This window comes from Rhinolophus sinicus, chromosome 2 (assembly GCF_057876585.1).
Source record: "Rhinolophus sinicus isolate RSI-liver-muscle chromosome 2, RSI-T2T, whole genome shotgun sequence".
In the NCBI taxonomy this organism is placed as follows: domain Eukaryota; kingdom Metazoa; phylum Chordata; class Mammalia; order Chiroptera; family Rhinolophidae; genus Rhinolophus; species Rhinolophus sinicus.
In genome coordinates this window covers 167555353-167577293 of record NC_142502.1, presented here as the reverse complement: position 1 = coordinate 167577293, position 21941 = coordinate 167555353, and the positions used below count along the sequence as shown (strand labels likewise).

Here is a 21941-nt window from a genome sequence, read left to right as displayed (position 1 = left end):
CGATATGTCATTGGCAATAAAGGAAAAGGTTGATAAATTGAAGTATACTGACGTTAGGAGCTTTTGTACATCGAAGAACATCATTTAGAGAGTGTAATTGTAAGTCACAAAATGGAGAATATATTTGACATACATATAACTGACAAAGAGTTTTTATCTGTTATATAACCCCTACAATTAAAAAAAAAAGAGAATTTAAAGCCAATAGAAAAAAATGGTGAGAAAGTTGGACAGGCATTTCACACAAAAATATCGAAATGGCTAAAAAACATAGGTACATAGTTTTTTTTGTTGGTGTTTTCTTTTCATTTCATGGTGCATCACTGAAATCCTAAAGCTCATAATAAAAAGTAAGAAATTCCCAAGGAATCCCCAGTAAATATCTCCCCTCCAAGGCCATCCAGAGATGGACAGCATTACCTACAGAGTCTCTGAGGCACCGTTATCCATTTGAGAAAAGGCCTGCTATGAAAAAGAAATCTCTACAGTAAGTAGGAGTTTCTTCCAAGCCAACATTATTAAAAATCATAGTCTTAGTGTTGCACTTCTTATGGTTCCAGGAAGACAACCTAGTGTTTTGGTAATATAGAACTTATGAGGTCATGCGTGTCACTGTGTGTTTAAGGAGATGAGACTGTGGCCACTGTGGTGGTGGTTGTTTGGCACTGAATCAAATGTGAGTGCTGAAATACCTTGGTGAAAAACAACTCAGTTGTATCCTGTTCAAGAAAGTAAAAATGTTACCATGTTGTGCAAAACAAAATGTTCAGTCTCTGGCAACTCTTACTGACAAAATCATTAAATCAGTTCTATAGAGAAGATTGAGAGCTACCTACTATTTTTTTTTTTTCTTTCAACAGTGTTTTGAGTGCCTCTTGCATATCAAGTGCTGTTCTAGGCAATGCTGATACAGCAGTGAACACAGCAGATGGAGAATTGGCTCTCAAGGAGCTTACATTCTAGCCAGGCAGACAAGTATGTAAGTAAAGAAAGTATTTTGAGAGCAGGAAGTGCAATGAACAATACAAGAGGCGGTAGTGTAATTGAACAGCAACTTCAGATGGGGTTCCCAGGAATACGTCTCTGGGGAGTAAACCCCCCCAGCTGAAGTGTGAATGGGAGAGGCAGCTCTGTGAAGGACAAGGATGTGTCTGAGGCAGCAAGGAAAAGTCCAGAGCAGGTGGGCAAACCTGAGGCCTCAAAGAACTGAGAGCTGAGTGGGGCTGCACTGTGGTGTTGATGGAGGGGAGAGGGCAGGCTGAGGCTGCACATGATGCAATGACCTGAAATGACCAGATACCCAGGGAGGGTACATGACCATAGGGAAGAGAAGGTTTTAGGCTGGAGAGTGTGAGCTGGAGGCCAGGGGCATAGTAGCTGGGATGGGTCGTGTGATTGGATGTTGCTGGATGTTGGGGGAAAGCTGACAGAACTTGCTGTAGAGTCAAATCTGGGGTGGAAGGAGAGAGGTCAGGGAGGGAGCCAGGTGCTTGGCCAGGTAGAGTTTGCTGCCCCTGAGTCAGCCAGGGGAGGGGACAGTGGGGACCGCAGGCAGCTAGCTGGACGTGTGCCGCTGGTGCTCAGGGAAGTGGCTGGGGCTGACCGCAGCCGGCTTATAGGTGGGACTTCTAGCCAGTGGACTGGAGGAGCCTCAGGACTCACCAGAGCGTGGGTGAGCCGGGGGAGATGGGGGGAGGGGAAGTGTGGGTTGGGAGGTCAGGCTGGGCTGATGCCCCCCACATCTCTGGGTCCAGGAAATAAATCTCATCCTGTGTGATCTCCGTCACATAGCTGAGATGTTCTTGGGCCCGGTGGGTCCTGGAGAAATGGCTGTCAGTGCTGTCATACAGGGAGCAACATTTTTGGGACAGTTTCTGGCATGTCGGGGACTTGGCTCTGTCACCAGAGGCTCACAGAGATGTCCAAGAGAGAACTCGACCCAGAGCAGTGGTGACCAGGTTCTCGTCTTTGTGGGAGAAATAATTTAAGAGCAAGACAGATGCAGGAAAGCACAGGGAATGTATTGAAATAAAAGTACACACTTGAGAGGGAAGTGTGGGAGAACTCAGAAATTGAGTGCAGCGAGGAAGTCCTGACCATGGGTATTTATACCTCCGGGGCAGGTTTTTGATGACTCCCATTATAGTATCCGCAATGTAAATGAGATTATAATGACATTATAATTAGCTAAAAGTCAGGTCCCAGTTATAGGGATTAACCTTGCTGGATAAAATTGGTTCTTTTTCCTCTCCAGCTGCAGGAGCTAGATACAGTCACTTGTTACTTGTGTAACCAGTGAGGTGCCTCATGTTGTATCCTGGAGGGGTTTGTCAATTTCCTAGACTATCTATCCTGCCTCAACACTGGCACCTTCCAGCTCCTTCTGGAGCCTCACAGTGTAGGCGTGGCAGAGCTCTAGGTCACTGTTTCCTGGGACCACCACAATGCCCAGTGGCACGGAGGCCTCCTTGAGTTGCTCCTTATCATAACGCAGGTTCTCCTAGTCATGCGTGCTGACTGTGCTCACGTGGACCCACAGCTGCTCAGGTACTGGGTGCTTGGCCTTCTGCACCAGGTTGCTCAGGGCCACGTGAATACCAAGGTGGCAAACTTGCAGGGCTTGGCATCCACCTGCACCGGGATGGCCTTGGACATGGTGAACACCGCAGGGCACTGCGTCAGCCGCTCACCATGCCTGCCCACTGGCAGTGCTGCCAGGGACGTCATGGTGAAGCCAATAACCTTGCCGTAGCCATCATCGTGCCTTTGGGCTCCAAGTCAAGGTGTTCCCCAGGGTGGCCCCACGACGTGTTGTTTGCACATTACCAGGGGATGTTCAGGAAAACTGTGCCCTGGGGTTTCAGGCCCTGAATCTTGGAGGTCAAGTCAGTTTTGTCCCACAGCACTCAGATGTGCTTGGCAAAGTCCTTAGTTCTGTCCATCGGGCTATCCCTGCACAGAATACGTGGCGATGGGAGGCATAAAGCATCTTGTTGGGAAGCGGCGGTTCTATTTCTCTGGGTTTGCCTCTGGCTTCTCGTGAAACTCCAGGGTGATGCGGGCATCAAAGCCCAGGCTGAAGTGGTTGTTGAAGAAGCCCAGCGGTAGCTGGTCAGTCACCCTTATCACGCTCCTCAGGCCCTGCCTCAGGGTTGGGCTCCACGCGGAGGTCCCAGTGGTCCACCTGCACCACGTGGGAGGGGATCTCGGACTCCGGCTCATCTGTGTAGCCACCGCCCCAGTAGAAGATACAGGCCAAATTGTTGCCCAGGCCCAGGGGCAGGATGGTATGAGCCGGTGGTGGATTTGAGTGCAGCTGGTCCAGGGTAGCGAGGATCCAGCCCATGGTGCCGTTACCCCAGGCCCAGGGTCAAAGATTTGTCAGGAACTGAGATACCAGAGGAAGGACTGGATGATTTTAGTGACCTGGTTGCCCCCACTCTTGGGGTTTATAAACACCAGCAGGAGCTCCATGAGGAGTTGGGGTGGGCCTGATGATGAAGGGTCTGCAGTAGCCCCCCCACACACACACCCCTTGAGTCCTCTCTTGCTGGATTTACTCTTAAAGGATTCTTTCTTTTACTTCCTGCTTGCCTTGAGGGTGTTCTGGGACCTGCGGGCACAGAGGACCCAGGCGGGTTGGATGACAACAGAGGCGTGGACCTCCAGGCAGCACCGTTCCTTGATCTGCTGCAGAATGAAGCAGGACACCTTGCTACCATATACTTGGTTGCACCAAGAGCAATCGATTGTCCCAATCACTTTGCTGTGGAAGGTGAACTTCTGCTGGAAGCCCTTCCCACAGTGCCACCACTTGCCATCCTGGTGTCATCTGTGTACACAATGGTGCCACACAAAGGCTGGCTCACCCACGTTCTTGGATTCATGAAGAACGGCTTAGAGCAGAAACATATCTTTAGTTGTTCGATATAGGGTGTGCACCACAATCTTGCAGGCTGCACACTTTCTCCGGGACACTGATTTATGGATCTTAGCTATGCAGTACTGCTCCCCAACATAGCAGAAGTCCCCCGACACTTTGGTCTCAAACCACAACTGCTCCGCATATGGAACCCGCTCACTTCAGTCCACAGTGCTCCGATTCTGCGTCTTTGGCTCACTGTACAGTGTCCTGGGAGCAGGAAGAGAGAGTGCCAGTTGCTGGAGGCCCGACTAGTAGGTGATGCCTTTCCTGTGCAGAAGAGCTGCAGCCCTGGGAGGCGCCATGGGAGCCTTCTCCCTCTGGGGACCTGTGTCACAGTAGGAGCTGCTGGACCAGGCAGAGGTCCACTCAGAGTCGCTGCTCAGGGCCTCTGGGCTGCGGTCCTGCGGCCCCATCCAGCTCTATCCAGCCCTAGCTGCGGCCACAGCGCAGGGGGCTTGCAGGAGACGCCCATGCCTGGTGGGCGGTCAGGGCTCAACACGCCAGCTTGGCTCTTCCACCTGCTGTCATAGCATGTTTGCTCCGCCGGTCCCCAAGAGCTACCCACCAAATTTTGAATGCCCCCAAGACTTCTTTATTTAAAAGTCACTGCAACAACCTATCGCAATGCCTAAAAAGCAGTCTTAGATTCATTTCTTGGAGTTCTTTTCTTAAGACCTCCTCTAAAATGTAAGTACTCTTGGAAGGGTTAATAATACATTCACATTAAAAAGTTAATGGCTCATGTTTCCATATTTTTCTAAGAATCACCGTATTGGCTACTGGTGGAGAGCAAAGACTTGTGGAGGGTTCTACAAAGTGTGGCACGGGGCAAAGACCATGGTTTCTGGTGTCAGGGCAACCTGGGTTTCAATCCTGGCTCCAAAACAATTAAGTTGTGTGATAGTGGGCAAATTACATGATCACACTGAACCATAAGTTTGTGTGAAAAAGAGAGACAAAACACTTTCTTCATGAGGCTTTTGTGAGGAGCAAGTTAACAGATGAAATGTACACATTCCAACTAATAGAATCAGTTGCCCCATGTAACTTATTTCCTATCCTGAAGAAAGAGGAAAGTTTAACTCATGAAATGGCATGGTTCTGGAGAAAAATGTAATCATTTAAAAATGTGACTTTCTGTGTATTGGTAAATTGTTCTAGTAGATGGAGGAAGTTTTATGTCAATAGAATTCTAAGGAGATATTGCCCAGGAGATACTACAGGTATCAAAGAAAGCAAAACAACCAAAAAGAATGGACAAAGGTAAAACTGTCTGTTAGTAAATTAATGTTACAATGCTATCAAAAGGATGAGCTAACAGACTGTGGAAGCATGTGTTGACATGATGGGTATGAAAAGCCAGGAAAACAATAATGTTGGAAAAGACTTCAGGGACTGGTTGTCATCCAATTAATTAGCTGCAACACATGGCTGTGTGACTACAACACACAAAGCATTTTTTCCATATGACAATGATGTGAAAGCACCTGGAATACCACATATACCAGCAGCGCCTTCTCAGTCCTTCAACACTGAGGGAAGAATCGGAGTGATCAAGACCAATGATTAAGGGTCTTAGTAGGCTGCTTTCTGATGAAAAAATTAAGTAACGGAGTGTGTAGAACTTGATGGGGATTGCCAAGTGCAAATCAATATGAACTTGTTATAACTTAGCTCATTGTTACACAGTCAGGAGATCGCCAGGTTAGTCACATTCTCCAGTCCTGGTTCCCTGCACTAAATACTGGAGATAAGACTATTGGATTACAACATAGACATCAATCCTGTTCTATTTTGCCAGATCTGCTGGATTTCCTGACGTGAGCTTCTGGACCAGGATCCTTTTGATCCCTTCTCCCTCCTTCCTTCCTGAACCGAGTCTGTTTTATCCCAATCTACCATTCCAAGGTGCTCATATTCCAAACACACCAGACTACTGACTATTGTTTAAACAGAGTCTGGAAATTCCTATTTCTCTGCCTTTACTCATCTTATTTCCTTAGTTTAACATGTTCTCCTTCAATTTCTGCTCCATAGTGGTCATGCTCCAATTTACCTCTTCAGGTTTGCTCTCCATGAGGCTCAGTGACCTGGGAGGCTAGCCACTTGGGGATGCATCACCTGGATGTCTTGCTCTCTGGCTTCTTGTTGGGTTTGGCCCATAGGAGGTATTGGCAGGAGAACTGAGAGACTGAGAGTGGGAGTGGAAAGATAAAGGTGTTTTTTGGGGTTGTTTTTTGGCAGTGTTGATGACCCTCTGTCCAAAGCCACAACTCCCCTACTGTAATAATCCTTTCTTTGAGTTACAGTTATGACTCTCTCACCCTGAATTTACCACACTAAGAAAGGTCGTGGTGGGATGTTATTGTTGGCTCCAGGATGCTGAGCATCCCTTGTGTGTCCCCTTACCCTTAACCCTGCCTGCACATTTGTACTAGTTTCTCCATTAGATTTTCTTCAATCTCTCTTTATGAGAGTGCCATCAGTTCCTTCTTAAACATGAACTCTTTCTCAGTCTGTCTATTGGGAACTGATACCTCTATCCTTTGTGCTCTTGGTGTAATTATAACAGCTACTACAATAGCTGTGGAGTCTCAGTCTATGAACTCAGCATGAAGGGAATATAATATATTTTCTATAACAACTGAGTTTTGAGTTTGTGTTTTCTATACCTATTTGATAACAGGAAGTGGATCATTAATTTGAGTCCAGCGCATTCCCAAAGCAGTGTCAGATTTAAGGGAGCCTATGTAGCCCAGGTCAGGTGGTAGAACAACTTGTGCTTCAGTTACATATCTGTAATGGACATGGTGATGCCAGGCCCAGATTCCTCCTCAAAGAAGGGCAGATAGCCCCAGTTGCCCAGCTACCATCAGGAGACAGCCTTCAGCTGGTGTCACATTACCCAAGGTCCTGACTCTCTTGGGGCTGCATATATTCAGTGATAATTCATTGCGGCGATAAAAAGGCTCAGCCATTCTGCTCCAGTGCATGATAGCTTTGAAAGGTCTTTCTAGTTCCAGCATCTATGGGATTGGCTGATGTCTTCATTGCTCTTTCATCACAACTGCACTTCTCCCTGTGTCCTGACCAATTCCGCTACCTCTCTTCCACAGGTGTTGATCCCAACGGTATTACCTAATAAACTCCCTGCACCCTAAGCTCCATTTCAGAGCCTGCTTCCCAGGGATCACAATCTGCAAAAACATCTTTGGCCCTAACTACTTCTCCATAACCAATTGAAGGATTCCTTCCACCTATCCCTTCTACCTATCTCTCAGGTTTGCTTCCCTCCTTCCATTTGTGCTCTCTATATTAGTTATCTAGTGCTGCATAACAATGTTGCCACAGCACCCAGTTATGATGTCATGTTTTTTGTAGATCAGGAATCTATGAAGCTTAGTTGGACCATCTGATTCTAAGTCTGATTGCAATTAAGATGCCAACCAGGGTTGCAACCTCATCGGAGGCTCAGCTGTAGAAGGAGCCTCTTCCAAACTCATGTGGTTGAACTCAGCATTCATTTCCTTGTGGCTGTTGAACAGCTTTGCTGTCTGTCATCTGGAGGCTACCATCAGCTCCTAACCAACATGGCCCCTTGCTTCCTCAAAGGCAGCAAGGAAAAAGAGTCTCCTAGCTAGATGTGCTTCAATCTTATGTCATCACAGAAGTGGCATTCCATCACCTTTGCTCCATTCAATTGGTTAGAAGCATGTTATAGTTCCTGCTGTCACTGAAAGGAAGAGAATTAAAAGGCACAACAGCATGAGGTAGGAATCACAGGGCCCTCCTGAAAGGCTCCTCGCCACACTCTAAAACCTGTGTGGTTTTCTACGGCCTCGTCTATCTTTCTGCATCAAGCATCTGTTCTCTTCCTGGGATCTTACTGTCTCTCTGGGAATCTCCTTGGAGAGTAGGGATCAGGAAATTTCCTTCTGGGACCAAACAAACTCTTATCCCATTGATTTTCCTGCCATATCAGATAAAAATGAAGGCATACAAGGGGAAGTGGGGAGAACTGAGAATCTAGTCATGCTGTGAAGTGGTGGTGGTGGTAGTGGTAGTGGTAGTGGTGGTGTGTGTACTGTTGCCTAGTTACAAACATCTACCCAGTGATTTCCCTCATGTTTTGGGGCAAGGTGATAAAAGAGAGGGTGTAAAGAGGGATGGGGAGGGAGGAAGAAGGATAGAAGAAGCCTTAGGTGACACAGGATATGCATGCTCCATCTCAGAGACACCTAGAGTACTAAACAGTTCCATTTAGCATCAGCTAAATTAAACAAATACTCCAACTGACAATTGAATCTTGAATTTTCTACATTATAATCTAAATTACTCAGCTTGCCACTAATTCTCATACCTGCAGGGTAGAACAGCAAATTCTCAGGAGTTGTTTTAGGAACAGAAATCTTGCACTCTCTTACTAGGCTGAGAAGCAGCAGATTCTCACAAGATCTCATAAACCTAAATGAGCATCTGTCAAACCTTAAAGACAGCCCATATTCTAAGGCACAAGGCTAACATTTAGTAGATAGTTTTTGTCAGTGGTACCTGTCCTTTTCCATTGCTCTTCATTGCCAGAGATGCCCCTAAGTGTGGATGAATTAGGCCTTCCCCCGCTGCCCTTTGCGTGGCTGTCAGAGTCTATGAGCCCCAAATAGCTTCTGCCACTGCCCTGCCATGAGCTTACCTGTCAGGTCCATGAACTCTATGTAGTTTAAAGTTATGGCCTAGTGTTAACAGCATGTCAGCAACAATGTCTAAAGTCTGTATGTAGTCTGAAAAGAATTCCGGGTGTATCATCAACAAAATTAATCTAACCGAGCCCAGTGAGAGCACTGAAAGTGTTCTGTGATAATCTTGTGTTGCATGACAATGAAACAAAAAAAAATATGAACATCACCTATAAAACAACTGAGTGGGAATAGGGAACTAAACATATTTTGAGCATCTTTTATTATGAAAACTGTATTATGTGCTTCATTAAAGTCATTTCATTCTATTTTCATAATCACTTTGCAAGGTATGTATTAACATCTCCATTTTATAGCTGAGAAATCAAATGCTTAGAGAACTTACTAAATTGTCAATGTCACAAAGCTGGTAGGGATTGACCCAGGATTTAAACCTAAATCTGTGTCCTATAATTCCTGTTTTCCCTCTGCCATGTTGCCTCCTGGAATTAGTAAAATATTTGCATAGTGTCAAGAAACATTTCTGGGGACAGTTGGGAGGAGTGAAAAATGCAGGAAGCAGGAGAAGGAAGTAGGAGCTCCTAAACTTCCTCTTCCTCCAGCAGAAGAAGTTTTGAGGAACAGTCTGCAACCCCTCCCCAGTAGTTTTCTCTCTGGAAGTTAAGCCACGGTATTCTCCACTGTCTCAGCAAAACCCATCACCTCCCTCCATTTCTTCTTAACTCAGGATGAAAGCCCACCTCTCTGACACCAACTGCAGGGCTCCAGCCCATGACAAACGATAACTGCCTGAGAGCCATCTCTCTCCAAATGTAATCATTTCTGTTAGTCGGAAAACACTTCCTTGAGAGTTAAGAGAAGGGGCATGAGGACTGTGTGGGGTGAAAAAAGAATCATCCACTATTAGTAAAATCTTCCCCTGGGACAGGTTACCCTTTCCATTCATTCACGAGGAGTTATAATAAATAGGAAGGAAAAGAAGTCCAATTGTGTGAGAATAAAAAGCCAAAACCTGTAAGAGATGGATTAGTGCAAATTGAGTATAATTAATAGTTGACACATGGAAAGAAGAGTAGGATAATCCCATTCAGGAGAAAGTGATTACAGAGTACAATACCTGGGACATGGAGGTATTTGATCAATCATAACTGTGATAATTCCTATTGTTAGTCCAGACACTTGTTTATATAGAGTATAAGTTACCTGGCCATAGCAAGCTGGTTCTGCACTGATAAATTCCAGAGTAAACCTCTCGTGTATACAATACATATAGAGGCACATGGCTTTTGCTGTGTATTAGACAGCAAAGCTAACAGTATATTTTCAAAAGTGCATTAATTTGAAATGCATATGCCTTAAACTATAGGGAAGAGAACACTTTAAAAGGTATGTTCTTATTCTCAATAGCACTTTCCCTCTAATAAGCAATTCAGACCAAAGGTCAAAGCTGCTCTCACATTGGATTCTATGGAGCTGAAGGAGACCACCTAGCTTAGGGACATTTTGTCCTAGGCACAAAAAGGTTTAATCATTTAGTCTGTCTTGGTCTGAAAGGGAGGAGGTCCTGGTGCCTGCTGTGCAAGGTTGAATGTCTCAAGGAGAAAAAGTAGACAACAAAGTCTGTAAACTGGAAAGGCATTGACGGGAGGTATTGATATTGATCTTATGGAAATCGCTCCATTTATGGGGCCAAAAGGCAGAGGAAGAGTCATTTTGCGTTCTGTGTACTCTCTCATGTCTTTTTGCGTCCAATCTCTGTTGCTTTCTCAACTAAGTCCCTTCCACATCTCCTTTTTTTCCACTGGTGAGTTATAAGCTATTTTTTTTTTAATTTGTTCTCTTAAAACACTTGCTATATTCAAAATCTTCAGAAAAACGAAGACAGTTTGACAGCTAACCTATCTTTACAGGGCTTATCTCCAAGTCTGAACCATTTCAAGCTGCCCTTAGTTGTTTAATACAATGGTTACATGGAAAAGAAATGGTTTCTAACACCTGACATTCATCATTTCTTCGCTATGGAAATACTGCCATGTGGACTTTCATTTTAACATGACAGCAACTTTCATAGAACTCTGAAGTATCTTACTACTGATCCATATGTTGTCACTGAACATTCATATCTATTATTTATTCTATCACATGTGTGCATGTACTATCTCCATTATATCTACCTTTTGGATTGACTTTTCTTTCAGGTAAATATACTCAAGAGTTCACTAAGTGATCGACTGTTCCTAGTTTTTCTATTCATTTCCCCTAACCTAACATTATCATTGCTAGAGGGCCTTTTGACAAACATAACTGTGTCACCCTAGTTAAATATGTCACCGTGAGTGTACTGCATAAAAGAACGAGGAATGACATGGTTCCTCAATAGCAGCAGTTGAATTCTCCTTGATGATGTGGATAATAGCACAAGCCTTAGTCTGGTGACAATAGGTAAGCATAATAACTGTGTGCTGGCTTGGCAAAAGTGACAGGCAAATGAGAGTTTTGACATTTTCTGATGGGAAAGCTACAATATGCTTCCTATTTATACAAATTTGATCCCTTCTTCATACATTCCCACGAGAGCATTCTTTCTTTTTTGACTCTTTATGTAACGTACACTTATAAAAAAGCCACGCGTGCAAAAACACTTGAAAAAAATATTTCAAAGGGCTGACGTGTAAAGGTCAAGATACATTTTTAATATAAGGATTGTGTTTTCCATGATGCTGTGTTACTCTACAGAACATATTGAGTCAAAGTATAAAAGTCCTCAATCAAATTCTTATGCAGAAATTTAATTAAATACTCAATACATAATTGCAACTACAGTGATACTTTTAGAGAATTGTGATGTACTAGAAAAGGAGATACTCACCTTCCCACCTAATAAAGTCATAGTTAACGCCAAGAGTGACCAACTCTTTTGTGTTAATTTTTATGGGGCTTCAGAGCAATAGAGAGAGAGATAGACGGAAAGGGTAGAGGAATATATGGGGGAGAATGGAGATGGGAATATATGGGGAGACTTGAGAAAGGGAGCATAAGGTAACAATGCTTCTCCTCTCTAGAAAAGCCACAAGCCAGGCTGTGGTGATCAACTGATTTGGGAATCTGTTTAATCATATTCCATACCCTACTCTCAGGGCTTTCGTGATACAGCTCTGCAAAGAAATGAATGAAGTATTTTCAATGTGCTTACTGTTATGATAAGGGTAAGTTCCAAACCACATAGGATGGACCCCTGACCTTGACTCAGCAGAGAAACTCTTTGTCTTCTGTAGGAATTCACTTCCTACAGGGAGGCACATCAGCAGAAAATTCCATTTCTTTGCCACTTCGTATTGGCTCCAAGAATTAAATGGGGTTACTGGTTAGACCTTGTATTTCAAACTTGATTCTTATATTCGAGGAACAGCCTAAGGGTAGGATGGGCAAAGGAAGACTACCACGTTCACACTTTTTCTGAGGAATCATGTGTTAACCATTTTCAGTTATAGAGCTAGAAATACAGTGAAAGAACTTGCATTTGAAACTCCAGTGGAATCAGGGGTGGAGACAGAAGCTACTTGGTCTTGGTCCATGTTTACTAAATAAAGGCAAGGCTAGCTAGATTTTATGAATATAACTTTTTGGGACACTTATATTTGTCATTATAAAGTAATAAATTACTCTTCTGATTTAACTTAAAAATTGAAAGCTAAACTTTATTGAGTACTTACTATGTGCTGGACTTTGTTCTGAGCAGTTCGTATGTTGTAACTAATTTAATCCCAACAATATTTGAAGATGTTACTATTTAAACCTTCATTTTATAAACAGGGAAATATAGCTCAGAGAGGTTCACTACTTGTCCCAGGGTTGCACAGACAGCAAGTAGTAGAGTTGGAGTGTGAATCTAGGTAGTTTGGTCTTGGTGTAATCATTCTCCTGTACTGGCTCCAAGTGAGTGGATCTTGGGAGCCTGGGTCATGTAAGTCCTTCCTGGTAAACAAGCTACTCATGGTGTGATGGGACATTTGGTGTCTGAACCTGCAAGTTCAGGAAACAAACCCTGGCAGTACCCTGAATACCCCTCCACCGTCCTTTCCCACAGGTCCTTTCATTGTCTTCCCCTGGCTTTCTGTAAGCTATGGAATGATAGTCATCGTATTTCTTTCACAGAATAGAAAACTAAACCCAGAGAAGGAAAAAAAAATGATTTCTTTAAGGTCAATAACTAGTACAAACACCAAGCCATTCCTCCCTATGTCAGAATATAACCTGACTTTTGGACAAAATATCACATTTCCCAGACATTTCAATGGAATCAATAGTTCTGATGTGTATATTTGAGTGGAATAACCCCAGGGAAGGCCTGAGGTTCTGTTGTTTTAGACCTGGCTCTGGCATCTACTAGGTAGGTCTGACGCAAGCTCATGACTGGGAATCAGTTTTCAGTGCTCAGTGCCTGACTAATATCTGAAGACATTACATGATTAGCTACAGACCAAAAGTTGAGGAGAGATTTTTTTTTTTTTTGCTGACGCTATAAGTATAAATTAGGGAGGTAAAGACTGGAACTATTGATGGTGTATGTTGTTTGCAAAGTCTCTTCCAAAATGGCATCAGCAAATTATAGTCAGGTTGATTCAGAAACTGTAGTTAATCACTGTATCTTTCAGTTAGATAAAAGAATAAAAACTATAGTTCTATTATTAATAACAAAAAAATACTGTGTTTTCCTTCTTGTTAAATTTCTTCCATTGTAAAAGACTGTTTATTGCTTTTTTTCTTTAATGCTTTATCTTGAACATTTCTTTTTTTCCCCCCTAATTTAACTAATTGCACCTTCTATGCTTCAGACATTTCCAGTTCTCTAAAGGCATGGCCATCAGTTTTAGGAAGGGCTGTTTAATCTTTCTGGTCAATTAGCTACATTCCCAGGAATAAAATAAATATTATTTAATTTTCCAAACAGAGAATTATAAAAATTACAGTGGTTTAAAATGAAAAAAATATATGTATATATTTCACATACGTAAAGTCAGCTCAATCTATTGTCAAACCCAACTAAACTATATAGGGAAATAAGAAAATATTTTCTCTGAAGGCAATTTAAATTGTCCTTCACTAGTAGTGACACAAATTTCACTATACCAATTAATTAGCATTTACAAAGGCTAAGAGGGATTCTGCTGTTTTCTCAGTTCATCCTTTTAATTGGACATTGTGTACAAGAAGGCATAATTTAACTTGTGAGGACAAGTGCTATTTTCTCCATTTTACAGCTGAAAAACCTGAGCTCAGCCAGATACTGTGTAATGAATTGCCAAGTTTCCACACATAGCCAGCCAGGTGTGGTCAGGCCGTCTGCCTCATAATCCAGTGCTGTTTCTCCTGAGGACGATGAGCTGGGTTAAGGAGTGATTGACTTTTTAAAACTCCTGAACTCCAACTGGCCTCCACACTTTTAAAATGCCTGAGGGCTGTGGGTAGGCACAATATAAGTATCAACATGTTTATTTTTTCACCTATTACATGGCAGTAAATGAGGAGCTGCGCGACTGTTTTACTTGTCACACTCCCACAGTGAGTTTTACAGAAAAATAATAGGGGCAGAAGGTGTGAGATGATTCTTGAGGTCCCTGCCAGCTCTCAAATTCTGTGATTCTACTGTGCTGAGAGCAGAATAAATGCTCACAAAATGCACACCGAATGAATTAATCCACTTCAGAAAAATGTGAGTGATAGAGCTGCCATCTTGGAGAAATAGGACTGACAGCAGCATATGGCTGGCAACATTCCTCACAATGATTTTTACCTTGATACGAGGTCTGACATTTAAGTTTGTGAACTCATCTCAGAAAAAGGGCTACCTACCTCATTGTTGAATATCACTATGGTCACCTTCGAGGTATTCCCTTTGGGAAGCTCTGCACCAACACTAGCACCCAGCCCACCCTTCAAAGCAATTTTGGAACTCTTTTTCTGGAATGGCCATCAGAGCTGTTGTCATATTACCCTTGACGTCCTGAATGTCATCAAAATGTCTTTCTTTCAATATTTCCTTCATCTTCTGGTAAAGGAAGAAGTCATTGGGGGCCAGATCAGGTGAGTAGGGAGGGTGTTCCAATACAGTTATTTCTTTACTGGCTGCAAACTCCCTCATGGACAGTGAGCTGGTGCACTGTTGCGATGCAAGAGTCGTGAATTGTTGGCAAAAAGTTCAGGTCGCCTAACTTTTTCACGCAGCCTTTTCAGCACTTCCAAATAGTAAACTTGGTTAACTATTTGTCCAGTTGGTACAAACTTATAATGAATAATTTCTCTGATGTAAAAACTTTAGCAACATCATTGCAACAAGTTCATGAACTTAATTTTCAGACCTTGTACAATGCTGAGAAAGTGAGACATTTTTAATTTGTCTGTTTTCTTCTATTAATAATTTTAGCTTATGAGTTCTACAAACTTTACAAAGTATAACCATGGATGTGCATTTCTGCTATTGATCCACTCAAATCTCTTTCAAGTTCCTTCTCTGGCCATCAGGAAACAACTTCCTTGCTTTCCCCAGAGAGTCACACAATGACTCTTTAAGGCCAAGAACTAACCAGATGACATTTACAGTTGAAAGACCCTTTCAAGGTCCACACTTTACAAGTTAGAGGAACAGTGGTTAATTTGATCTGAACTATTAAGGAAGGGTTTTGAGAAGAGGCAAGGTCAAGGTCATGGATTCTGAAAGAGGAGGTGAAGACATTCCAGACAGGGTAAGGAGATTGCAGAAGAGGAGGTGAGGAAGTAGCATCCTGTATGTAAAGGTGTGCTGACAGAATTGTGGAGGGGATTAAGAGAGAGCTGCCCTGAAGGCATGTGAAAGGAAAAACATAAAGTGTGAAAGTTATAAGGAGGCCAGTTAGAGAGAGATCTTTAAATGCCAGACTGATTTTTTTTTTCTGCAGCCTCTGGGCACTTACCATTTCCCTAAACAGAGGGAGCCTTTTAGGAGTCGAAGAAGTTCAGAATTTCGGATTATTTCTCTCTCACTCTGGCCCTATAAAAATGGAGAATAGCAGGGGCTGGGTCACGATCCTAGACTTTAGGCCCAGGGTGTATCCGAGTGTGCCCTAACTGTAGCCAGTGTCTTTAAAGGATGTTGGGGGGAGAGGAGGATTCATGTATGTCTGAACCTGCCAGTGAATTCCAGCCTGAACTGAGTGACACTGGGTGGTGAGAGCCAGAGCCCTTTATATGCTGGCCTTGAGCCCACAAACCTGGGGAAATGTATTTTATCTTCATCCTGTTAATTCTTTGTTAGCGACCAGCTGGAGGAACATGATCTCCAAGGTACCACTTATTTCATCTTAAAAGAGATGTGCCTGCTTTGGCCCACATAAAACTGTGTTTAGCAAATACTCTTTTACTGAAATTATTCAGAATTCTAGCTCACATCATTATTTTCCCTTTCAGCCTTCTATAGTGACTAAAGTAAAACAATCTAATAAATTGGTGCTAGTCATTGATGGAAAACTCAAGATTCGTGTTCACTGAATAATATTATTAGCATCACATGTGTCAACACCGTATCTTCAATTGCTACTGATCATTTTAGGAATGATTTATTTCTACATACTTTGAATATCATAAGTTACAAAATATTACAGATTACAATACGTTGTATTATAAATATTACAAAATTAACTTTTCTAACTAAGTTAGAAAATCAGTATTTTTTCATGTATCATGTTATTTTATCAGTTTAGTGAGAGTAACCAATGGTAATAATTTTTGCAATGCCTTAAAATATTTTGTTTTTCTGTAGCTACAACCAAGAAGTAAAATTAGATGGACTAAGGAGGTATATATATTGAGTTTATGGGTTGATAGATACATAATTACGCTTAACCTAAAGCAGTAGAGATAAATGTTCTATGCCAGAACTTTACAGTTTGAGCCCACAGATTATTTTTTGACCTCCTTCCTGGATAGAAACAAATAATAAGTCTGTTTCTATAACAAATAGAAATTCATTTTAACACATTCCATGGCTGCAAGAACCAAATGATTGCTTTACTGGCTAGCCCTTCCTTCCTTCCTTCCTTCCTTCCTTCCTTCCTTCCTTCCTTCCTCTCTTCCTTCCTTCTTCCCTTCCTTCCTCCCTTCCTTCCTTCCTCCCTCCCTCCCTCCCTCCCTTCCTTCCTTCCTTCCTTCCTTCCTTCCTTCCTTCCTTCCTTCCTTCCTTCTTTCCTTCCTTCCTTCCTTCCTTCCATCTTCCTTCCTTCCTTCCTTCCTTCCTTCCTTCCTTCCTTCCTTCCTTCCTTCCTTCCTTCCTCCTTTTATTCTTTCTTCTTTATTATAATAGAAATGTTCCATTCAGTCACATCACCATAGTCAGTGGACCAACTGCTTCTAGATTACCTTGCTCCAAACTCTGTAATATAATGTGCCCTGCTGCTTGTGATAAACAGAAGAACATGGCAAAAATGACTTGGGTGGATATCAGAACACTCCTAGATTTTCAATAGGAAAGCTATTCCCTAGGAATCGTGACACATTCTTAATTGCCCCGGGGCATTCAGGGCATCTGGCAGTCTTTTATGATGCCTTTCTTCCCAAAGTAGTATCACATTCTGAAGGAAGTGCTTAGCCTCTACTTGAATGCAATTCCCTCAAATGGCTTTCCAAACAGCCCTCAGTGTTATATGTCTCCATCCATTTCATAGTCCGGAAACAATATTTCTGTGTTCAAATAGTTTCCTTTTTTCTCTCACCAGCCTTTTCCTTCATCCCCACCTTCTGGTTTTTGCCTTAATTAATGCCCGGATTCTCTTCATAACATCATTTCAAAGGGGTAAAAAGCATTATTCTTCATTTCTGCTTCTATCTCCAGATGACGACGTTATCACCTTTGCTCAATAACACATTGTTTATTGAAACTCAGTCATGGTCAAAGGATTATAACATAGTGGCTGTGGGAGTCAGACCTCGTTATGAATCCTAGCTCACCAACTCGGAGACCTTGAAAATTTGAAAAATAATCTTCTTTAAGTAGAAATTCCTTTCTTCCCTAAAGTGGAAATACATAATATTGGCTTCTTTGTTTTTTTGTGAATATTAAATAATATATGTAAAATAATTAGCACTTCCTATGGCTTATAGTAAGAACTCAATAAACGTTACCATAATTCTCTAGTCATCCTACTATGTTTTCAGATGTTTTTTGTGTGGTGAGGCTGATGATTTAGAAAACCTTATGGGCTTTTAAAGCGCAGACATTTGTTTATGTTCTGCTCCATCACTGTGTAGACGGTAGAGCTTGGATAACATATTAACCTTGGCGTCTCAGAAACTGAAGTTATGAATACCTACTGTAGGGCAGAGCCAGGAGTGCAGTTTCCAGGCTCTTTGCCTCATGTAGAAAGGTGCTGGCTCAGGTAGTAAATGGCCATCAACTGTGATTGGATAGCCATCAGCTGTGGCTAGTTGGCCATCAGCTGTAACCAGTGAGCCATTGGCCACTAATATAACTGCTGGGGCTACACTAGCAGCAAATGGGAGCTAGGCAAGAAGATGGTGGCTGAGCTAGCAAGAGCGGATTGCAGTTAGCAAGGGATCAGTTGGTTCGCAGAGAAGTGGACTGCAGGTTGCGGATCGTGGGGCTCCTGCTTCCTGCTCTCTAACCCAGCTGCTAGCGAGACTGTAGTGGTATGCCTCCCCTATCTACGGCTCCGTGGGTGTTCCTTTTTGGCCTCACCATGTCCTGCGTTCTTATGTTGGGAGCGGGACAAGAGACCCTGAATGACACCCCGCGTGACACCTACTTAACTACTCCATAGTGAAGATACGCATCAAATGGCATAATGCAGGTATGTGACAACAATAATGGCTGGCGTATAGTAATTTCTTCGCAAATGACAGACATGACCAAGAAACTGAATGTTTGTTGTTGTCTCTAAACAAAGCTGAGGACAGCCTTCTCTATTCCATACCAACTTTTGCACGGGCACCCTAATTTGTTGTTTTACTTTGTTCCATCATTACTTTCGATAACTTCAAAATTACGCTGACATTCATAGATATCACATCAGCAACCCAGATTTGGACTATAATATCATTGATAACTATTCTAAGATCTTAAAATTTGAAATTACTCTTTCTGATCACCAGGATTTCACCTCATACTCCATCACTTTCTCTCCTTCATCCTCACCATGACCTCTATCCCCTTTATTTCCCCATATGTTTAGAGTTAATTTGGTCTCTTTTAACCTCACAATCAACAATTCTACTTAACCATTTCTAGTGCTTTATTTTCCTCAATATTGTGTTGCCTTGTGAATCACACAAACCAACCAACAATGCTGACTTCATTGCTCCAGTCTCTATTTTTTTTAAAGAGTTTTCATAGGATTGTTTGTAATTATTTCCTTAAATTTTTAATTGACTTCACCCATCACCTATTTGGGACAGATTTTTTTTTTTTTTGGAAGGAAAGTTTTAAATCACAATTTCTATTTATTTGATATTGGGTTATTCAGGTTTTCTATTTCAGTTTTGGAAACTTGTGTCTTTGAAGGATTTTGTGCATATCAGTAAGTTTTTGTTTTGTTTTGTTGGAGAATATTTAAAATCTACTCTCAGTAAATTTTAATTACATAATACAGTACTATCAACTCTAGTCACCAAGTTTTTCATTAGGACCTCAGACCTTATTCATCTTATAGCTGAATAAGCACCCTTCTTATTGCACCCTTTTACCAGCTTTATAACTCCCATTTGTTTAAAGAGGATTAACGCATTTGGCATGCATTTTATGAGCATTTATTTTGTTCTCAGTACAGTGCCAGAGATACTGCCCCTGTCACTCTCCAAAAGTTATATAAATTTTATCCATTTACAGAATCGATGTCAATCACCGTTTGCCCCGGGAAAACTTTTGATTTATTTATTAGATGTAATATTTCATATCTTGGAATTGCCTCACACTTTATTGGACTTCACTGAAGACTTTTACCTGTTACCACTTGAATTATACCCATGTTGGTTAGTTGTGGAGGGAAGGAAACCTGAGTTAATCCTCCTTGTATTACTCATCATATCAAGTACATGAACAGGATCAATAAGTACATTTTGAATTCAATTAACATTATTATAGAAAATAAATTCTAAGAGTTTTAAACCGCAAACTTAGATCCTATCCCTTAGTATTCAGCATACATTTTTAATGAACTTTAAATTACTAAACTTAGGAGCAGTTTCCTAGCTATTCTTTTCTGAAGGCATGCTAGTTCAATAGCTTACGAAGTATTGGTGGGATAAATTAATATTAAATACAGTCAGTGCATGTTCTCTCACCCCTGTTCTCTCTTCTTCTGTCCCAGCACCACATATCCCATGCCTCATATTCTTGAAGAAAACTGGCCATAATTTTTTTTTTTTTTTTTTTTTTTAATGCTGATTCAAGAACAACCCATCATATCTTAAAGGCGGTGCAAATTCAGGGATTTTGTAAAAGGATGCATGCTAGCTCTTGACCTAAATAATTTGAAACATACTGGCACTTTTGTTTTCATCTTGGCATGGCATTTGGATAAAGACAGCACTTTCTGCCTTTTGTGCTTATTAAAAAACTTCTTTAAACTGCCATGTATTTGGCATCGTTATTGTACTATTTTTCTAAAAGACCCTAACGTGCCTTACAGCTCCATACCAGGTCAATGATTTAAACTCAATTCTGTGAGAAAAATCAAAAGTGTCAGACAATGAATCATTTGTACCCATATCTTCCTTAGAAGTTGCTTGTCTGACTTGGCCCTTGTTTGATGCGCAACTTATGACAGGACAACAGAATAAGTGGGTAGGGAGTCTTGCTCAGAATTGTCATCCTGTGTCCCCCTTTCTCTCTCTTTCCCCCTTCCCAATCTCAGAAGTGGACAAAATATTATTTCTTTCTTAGTTCTCTCATATTACGAGAAGAAAGGCAATCTTGCAACACTTCTCATTATAGAATTCAATTTCTTGAAGCAGGCTTCTGGGAGAGGCTTATGAATAACAGAGAGGAAAATGGAAATTTGTTGAAAAAATAAAAGGGAGTAATTTCCTGGAATTGAAAGATAATTCAAAATGCAACAAATCAATAAAACAGAGATCAATCCGTGAGAAAAAGAACTCCTGGAGAGAATATATATTATATATATGTGTAGTTTTGCTACCAAAAATGCACACAGTGAATCCAAGAGTAGAAAAGTAGGGGTTTGGGACTGTCCCATGAATGAGAACAAGCATCCTTCCCATGCATTCCAGAACTGAATGCTAACGCTGGGTGTACACAATAGATGCTATTGTACCATGTTTTGTGATCTCTGACCTGTGAGTTTCTTTAGATGTACCACTGCCTCCCCTACCTCTCCCCAACCATGATTTAAAATGTGTGTTCAATGCTGAAATGGTCTTTGGTACATGTGATAACATTGTACTATGACTTAATAAAATATTTTATAAAGTTCCCAGGAACCATCACATCAACTCATTTTTCCTGCCTCTACCAATAAAATAAAAGCCATATGCTTCAAACCCATATGAAATTGAGAGCAAAATAAAACATGATCTTTTATGGTATTATTCATAATCCAGAATGCTTTTAGGAGGGGAAAAAAAAAAACACACGAAAAAAAGCTTCTCCATAGTTTGTGTGACTTATAATGCAGTTGTGAACAATGATTTGCCTTTGATTTGCCCATCTGTTTCCCGAGTGTTATCAGTCGCTCGGCTTAAGGAAGGCAACATGGATGCGATTCCAGAGGGTTCTCAGTTCAAACCTCTTAGCCTTCTGGGAGAATGAAATAAACAGCCCTCTAAACATGGGGGAAGTCTTCCTGTAGGTCCACTGTTCCCCTTCATCTAGGCTGAGAGTCACTGCAGACAGAGGTGCTCTGGGCCCCTTCTCAGTGGGAGAACTAGAATACCTGACTACCACTGGCCCAGGCAGTTGGCAGAGCTTCAGCAACCATGAGGACAACTCTCCATGTCTCTTCTGTCTAATGCCATCTCTCCCTGAAGATGTCTTAGATAAAATGCTAAGCTGTAAATATGACTGGCTGTCATCATGCACAGGGAACGATGCCCTGGAGGAAGGTCTTCTGGTCTTCAGAGAGTCCTTGAAATAAGCATGTCTGGGCATCCCACATGCATACCCTGATGTTTTAAAACCAAAATGACCCTTTTGACTTGTTGCTTGTCTCAACATAGTTTAGTGCTGGCTTTAGTGACCTGACTCACTCTCTGACTGACCCATACCCAGTTTGTGGTCTCATTCTACCAGTGGGTCCCTGTACCTGGAGGGTGTGATT

The 21941-nt window shown here is 41.9% G+C and overlaps 1 pseudogene; it reads right to left on the bottom strand.

The window, feature by feature from the left end:
- Positions 1–1198: 1198 nt before the first annotated feature.
- LOC109452541 (diacylglycerol kinase zeta-like) lies at positions 1199–4338 on the bottom strand (annotated as a pseudogene).
- Positions 4339–21941: the final 17603 nt, after the last annotated feature.